Source organism: Oncorhynchus clarkii, unplaced genomic scaffold (genome assembly GCF_045791955.1).
Source record: "Oncorhynchus clarkii lewisi isolate Uvic-CL-2024 unplaced genomic scaffold, UVic_Ocla_1.0 unplaced_contig_5028_pilon_pilon, whole genome shotgun sequence".
Classification (NCBI taxonomy): Eukaryota; Metazoa; Chordata; class Actinopteri; order Salmoniformes; family Salmonidae; genus Oncorhynchus; species Oncorhynchus clarkii.
Window position 1 is genome coordinate 88,528 of NW_027260820.1, and position 7,326 is coordinate 95,853.

General features: G+C 43.7%; 1 pseudogene; it reads right to left on the reverse strand.

Moving 5' to 3' along the window:
• Positions 1–474: 474 nt before the first annotated feature.
• On the reverse strand, positions 475–7,111 carry LOC139401802 (protein ANKUB1-like; annotated as a pseudogene).
• Positions 7,112–7,326: the final 215 nt, after the last annotated feature.

Genomic DNA, 7,326 nt, shown 5'->3' on the forward strand with positions numbered 1-7,326 from the left:
AGAGTTAAAAAGTAAGAATATATTTTCTAAATAGTAACACAATAACAAGGCTATATACAAGGAGTACCAGTACCGAGTCAATGTGCATGGGTGCGAGGTAGTTGAGGTAATACAGTATGTACATGTAGGTAAGGGTAAAAGTGACTAGGCAATCAGGATAGATAATAAACACAGTAGCAGCAGCTAGTGTGAAAGTCGGTCAGTGTCACAGTGAATGTGTGGGTAGAGTGTAGTGAGTGTGCATCGAGCCAATTCAAGAGAGTCCGTGGAAAACAATTAGAAAAATACATCAATAACAAAGGGGGTCAATGCAAATAGTGCAGGTGGCCATTTAATTAACGTTCATCAGTCTAATGACTTGGGGGTAGAAGCTGTTCAGCAGTCTAATGGCTGGGGGGTAGAAGCTGTTCAGCAGTCTAATGACTTGGGTGTAGAAGCTGTTCAGCAGTCTAATGACTTGGGGGTAGAAGCTATTCAGCAGTCTAATGACCAGGATCCTGGTGTCTACCCAATGTGCTGAGCACTCCTCCTGGACAGAGTCCGCGCTACATTCAGCTGCTGCAACCATGGTCTCTGTGTGAAGGCACTGTTAGAGAGTCAATCAACCAAAACAAGGTTAGGAGACCAAATCTGTGTCTTAGCATTGTGAAATACTGTATATTTAATGGCCTCAATACATTAATGAAGTGCCCTTACATCCTATCCTCTCCCCATACTGAAACAACTTGTTAGGGTGAACCAATAAGACTGACACTATATACCTTCTAAGCATGATAGTTGGCTCATGATTTGTTTCAGGACTTGTTAGGGTAAACCTATAACAGCTTCTAACCCCAAGTCATAAGACTGCTGAACAATTAATCAAATGGCCACCGGACAAGTTCAAATGTTTTATTATTTGTTACTTTAGTTTATTAGGTAAATATTCTCTTAACTCTTCTTGAACTGCACTGTTTGTTAAGGGCTTGTAAAGTAAACATTTCACGGAAAGATCTACACTTGTTGTATTCAGCGCATGTGACAAATTAAAGTTTGAGTTGATTTGATTTGACTATATACCTTCTAAGCATGATGGTTGGCTCATGATTTGTTTGTACTGAAATCTATTCAGGGAGGATAAGGGTATATCATAGGCAGTGATGTAGTGGTAAAAACATTGACTGGTAAATGCTGATTGCCGTTCAGGATTAAAGAAGTAACGCTCCCTCTACTTTCAATGCATCTTCCACAAAAGGTGGGTAAATGCTTGAACAAAATAAAATAAAAAGTGTGTAAACAGCTTTTACATGTGTTCCACCCCCCCACCACCACTGATTATAGGAGGCTTCTTCTGACAGTATTCACACCTTTCATAAGAAACCTCCAGAGAAATATTCATATTCACCGTAGCTGTCATTTAAACTTGGACTAACCTGGCCAAGGCCAAACAGTATATGGCGTTTTCTCTGGGTGTGCGGTCGCAGGGGAGAGAAAAGGCCTCCAGTGAGGTGGTGAGTATCTGGGCGGAGTTTGGCGAGGCAAACACAGGTCTGAGATTGGTGTCTCTGGAAATGGGCGGGAGAGGGACTCTGCTCCTCCATTGGTTGCTGTTCTGATCCCCACTCTCATCCTCCTCACATCCCTTCCCATCCCCTCTTCTTCTCTCTTTCATCCCTCGTGGCCACAGGGTGTAGCTTCGGTAGTTGAAGAGGTTTATCCTGGGATGCCAGGGCGCGGAGCGGGCAGGATACATGAGATGGGCAGTTGATGGGGGTCAAACGTCGAGAGGCTGTGGACAACACCCCGATACCCGCCTTGGCCTCACTCCTCCTGGGCTTGGAGGACATCTTGGGGAGGGTGAAGCCGTCCACCAGGACCGTGTCGCCCACCCTGGTCCTGAACGAAGCCCTGTTGAGGCCCATGCAGTGCCTGGATGCTGCCCTCCTCTGCCCCAGCCTCACCCAGCCCTTTATCTGGAGGTATGTCCGCATGGGCAGGGCCATACCTGGGAGGACCACCACAGAGCACAGCTTGGTGGCCAGGTGACGCACACACTCTCTGTGGCCGTACTGGAGGGCGATCCTCAGGGGGTCACGCCTGTCGGGATCCCCAGGGTCAAGGGTCAGAACGCTGCTGGCGATAAAGAGTTTGAGGATGGTGAGCTGGCCGCGCTTGATGGAGGCGACAGCGGGAACCTTGGCGACGTCGGGGTGGGCCGTCTGGTGGCACCACTCACGGTAAGGGTGAACCCCCACCGGCTCAATGACACGCACCCCCCTCTCCAGCAGCCAGCCGGCCAGGTCCAGGTGGCCCAGAGAAGCAGCGATGTAGAGTGCCACCCGGAGCTGGAACCTGGAATAATACAGAATCAATGTATTTATAACACGTTTCAAGTTTTTTTTGTCAAGTTCACAAGATACAGTGGGTTATAAAACAGTACAGTAAAATGCTTACTTGCAAGCTCTTTCCCACAATGCAGTATTAAATATCAGGGTAAGAGAAAAAACGTATGAAGGAAAAAAACACAAGAATATAAGCTATATACAGGGTCAGTACTATCATTGTAAGCTATATACAGGGTCAGTACTATCATTGTAAGCTATATACAGGGTCAGTACTATCATTGTAAGCTATATACAGGGTCAGTACTATCATTGTAAGCTATATACAGGGTCAGTACCATCATTGTAAGCTATATACAGGGTCAGTACTATCATTGTAAGCTATATACAGGGTCAGTACCATCATTGTAAGCTATATACAGGGTCAGTACTATCATTGTAAGCTATATACAGGGTCAGTACTATCATTGTAAGCTATATACAGGGTCAGTACTATAATTGTAAGCTATATAAAGGTTCAGTACCATCACTGTTGATAGTAAGTCTATCATACAGTTCAGTGTGTAGATGTGTATTCTGACATCACAGGTCTCTCCCTAGACAGGTGTCGTTGGACGGTCAGTCTGTGTCCCAGGAAGCAGCCTCTGAGGAACTCCGCCCACCCATCCCAGGTGTCTAACCGTAGAGTAGCCCCTGAGAGACAGAAACACATGCAGGTTGTCCTCCTGGTTTCCATGAACCAAGAATGTGTTCCATACAGTCCATTTGTCTCTGTGTTACATCCATAAGGTGTTGAGCCAGAGGACCATTGATCTACTGCACAAGGAAGGCCATACCCAGGTCAATGGCGTAGTCGTGCAGCCGGTTGCAGTCGTAGAGTTGCAGGCCGGTGGGAGAGCTCAGTCTGAAGGAGCTGACGGGAAGCACACACTGCTGGGACACCAGGGTCATGAGCCTGGCCACAGACGTACTCAGGAGAAACACAGTGCCCAAGACTGAGAGGGTCTCCCCCGTCACGGCACTGAACACACGCACCACCGGCTCCCGCTGAAGTATAAGACCATGGACATAAAGTAAATTCACTTGTTTTACATAAATACCTATGTTGTGTTTATACACCGAGTAAACAAAACATTATGAACACCTGTTCTTTCCATGACAAAGACTGACCAGGTGAATCCAGGTGAAAGCTATGAACCCTTAATGATGTCACTTGTTAAATCCACTTCAGTGTAGATGAAGGGGAGCGGACAGGTTAAAGAAGGATTTTTAAGCCTTGAGACAATTGAGGCATAGATTGTGTATGTGTGCCATTCAGAGGGTGAATGGGCAAGACAAAATATTTAAGTGCCTTTGAACGGGGTAGTAGGTGCCAGGTGCACCGGTTTGTGTCAAGAACTGCAATGCTGCTGGGGTTTTTCACACAACAGTTTCCTGTGTGTATCATGAATGGTCCACCACCCAAAGAACATCCAGCAAACTTGGCACAACTGTTGGAAGCATTGGAGTCAACATGGGCCAGCATCCCTGTGGAACGCTTTCAAACACCTTGTAGAGTCCATGCCCCAACGAATTGAGGCTGTTCTGATGGCAGAAGGCGGGGTGCAACTCAATATTAGGAAGGTGTTACTAATGTTTGGTACACTCAGTATATATAAGTTAGGAGTCATATAATTACAGGGGTAAGATTAAGTGGCTCCTTTGCACTGATCTTAGGTCTGGTTTGTGTTTTTACTGCTAATGGTAAAGGTTAGGATTTGGTGAGAGTAAACTGATCCTAGATCTGTGCCCAAGGGCAATTTCTATCCAGAGACAAATCAAAGGTCCATGCTATTTAAATTTATAATCTACCACCATCTCGTGGCTCAAACTTGTAACAACATTTTCTAATTAATGTGCTGTACTGAGTTTTGTTCTATCACATCGAACACTAATCTGGGTGCAGATTAAATTGAACACTAATCTGGGTGAAAATTAAATTGAACACTAATCTGGGTGAAAATTAAATTGAAGACTAATCTGGGTGCAGATTAAATTGTTAACAGAAATATTATGAATATGTATTTCAATGAACCCAAAGGGCCTCTTCTTCTCCTACTATACGGCCTGCTGTACTCTGTAGTCTGCTGTACTCTGTAGTCTGCTGTACTCTGTAGTCTGCTGTACTCTGTAGTCTGCTGTACTCTATTGTAGTCTGCTGTGCTCTACTGTACTATACACCCCTGGGTATACAGACTCTTCAGATACTGTTAGCGAACACCAGACTGAGGTTGAGGCGATTACATGGGGAAAAGGTTTATGACTGTAAGGGTGTTTGGTACAAAGGCAACACTACATCGGGCCACATTTCAGCTCTATCCCAGGTCAACCATACAATACTATAGATTTCCACTCTAGTCAACCAGCAAGAAGGAGAGACAGACAGAAGGTCTGGCTTTGACTATGTCAATGATGGGATGTGTAAGTAAGGAGTAAGGAACACAAATAAACATTATTCTGATGGTTACATTTGTACTTAGATACATAACCACTCTCCTCTGTTAGCAAATCTTCCACAGAACTTTGTGGAACAGAGTGAGTTCTGTCCCTGTCTGGCTCTGGACATGTACCCAGGGACCTCTGTACAACAACACTTCACACTCACGAAGCAGTGTTCTTACTAACCAATCACTCTACCATAACCATGGTCTCGGTATAAAGCAGTGTCCTTACTAACCAATCACTCTACCATAACCATGGTCTTGGTATAAAGCAGTGTCCTTACTAACCAATCACTCTACCATAACCATGGTCTCGGTATAAAGCAGTGTCCTTACTAACCAATCACTCTATCATAACCATGGTCTTGGTTGAGCAAGGGCAATATTACTTTAAGTCTCAAGCAGGGTGACCTCAACATACTATATATCACCATACTATATACCACCACACTATACAGTGGGGCAAAAAAGTATTTAAAATTTGAAGCAGAGCTTAATTTGTAAATTGGGAGGTGCCAGAACAAAGAGTGGGTGCTAGAGGGGGGGTTCTGTGGTACCAGAACTCATGAGAAAAAAGATCACCTATTATAATAGAGCATTGAACGCATATCATCACATTTGGGTAGAGCCACTTATAAAAGGTGCACATATGGGGAACATTTTTAGTAGCCTAGGGTCCGGGAAAGTGTTGGCCTTTTTAAAACCGCATTTCGTGCAATTCTACATAATTTTACATGACTGGAGACTTTGGCACTATCTTTTTTTAATTTGCACAAATGATCGAAATGGCAGGCTACTTTGACACTGACAAACTTAGTATCTGAGATCAATAAAAACGACCTTGTCTTGAATCCATCAATAGCCTATAGGCCTAGGTTTGTGGAGAAACATATAGTAGGCTACAATATGAGGAGGAAATTAGTCCTAAAAATGCTTTCCAGTTTCACTGACTCACCCAATGATGCGCAGCTCACTCGCTGGAGATTGTCGATGCGCTCGTGTCAAAAGCCTATCTCTCCCTCTCTCTGTTTTGTAAAACAATGTTTGGGAGTTGATCAAATATTTTGGTAGTCTACAGCATAGTCTTATCTTTTCAGCAAGAGTCATTACTTTTCAACCTGTGTTTTCCCTCGATTGTATTTTAAATATTGCAAAAGGCCTGTTTTGTCTGCGTGCTGTTTTTTTCACTGACAGATTTGCCTCGCGTTCCCGACTGTAGGCTATTCTTTGTTATTGGGCTACAATCCGCAGCTAGGCTATTTAAAAAAAGGGGCCATTGGTACTCTGTAGCTAAATTATAGGGTTTCTCATGACGTATTAGGCTATTCTGAATGATTTAATTTATTTCTGAACAGACAGCAGTACTTCCGTAACTTGACACAGTAAATTGCTAGCTAGTACTGGCGGGAATTCTCTACAACAAAATGCACAACAAATATTCTCCAAAAACCGCTGCATCTTATGTGTGATGTTCGAATAACATTTACAAACAATTTGATATAAATTGAACATTTAAATCATCACCTGAAAGTATAAAAATCACTTTTGATGTACAGTGCTTTGCAACCAACAACTTACCGCTGGTTTGGTGCTTGTTCACTGGGACGATTTTAACTGGAACATCCCCCCTCGTAAGCAGCTATTCAAACCAGCCAATAAGATGCCATGTTGAGTAGGTGAAGGCAAGACAAACTCAAACCAAAAACCCATTGGCTTAACAATAAAGTGGCAAGGGGAATCACCAATATAACCCTGTTACAGAGGCAACTCGAATGAACTTTGATCGCTTTTATTATAATTGTTAAATAGCAAAAAGTGAAAATGATTTTTCATGGCAGGAGAGGTACCGGATTCGGCCAAATAGGTTCCGGAACAAAACAGTCCAGAACGGAACGGTGCCGGATCCTGTTCTGGCATGATCCTGCTCAAATGAAGCACTGATTTGAAGTACCTAGGCCTCTACCTGCTGAGTATAAAGATTATTAAACTAGATTCAGTGGGCTTGTCATTCACAGTACTGATGAAAAATCAAGTACAGTTGATCTAAATGTGGATATATGAGGACATCTAGTGGTCACCGGATTTAAAAAAAAAAAATCATGCAAACTATCTTTGCACTAGCATGCGATGCCATATATTTGACGCAGGTATTTATTATTCAACAAGGATAGTCATTGACCCGGACAAAATATAATTGTATGAGCTATGCCTCTATGTACCGGCGTTGTTGCACCCCTCTACTATCTGGCTTGGTGGGGCGATCTCGTTCTGCATGCCTGCTTCACTTATATTCAATGTGTCGTCATGCATTTGCGCATGCACACTGTTAACGGTCATACCCGTCTTGCTAACTTAGCTAGCTCATCAAATAGTATTTTATTCGCTTTTTCTGCACGATAGCACTTATTAAAGCCTTGAAACTCATGGGGACCTCACTGTTACCACGGGTCATCGAGCTAGCCCTTATTTGGCAGCAGGGTTGCATCGGCTTCCACTGGATTTGACAGCTTGTTATGCTGCCTAGC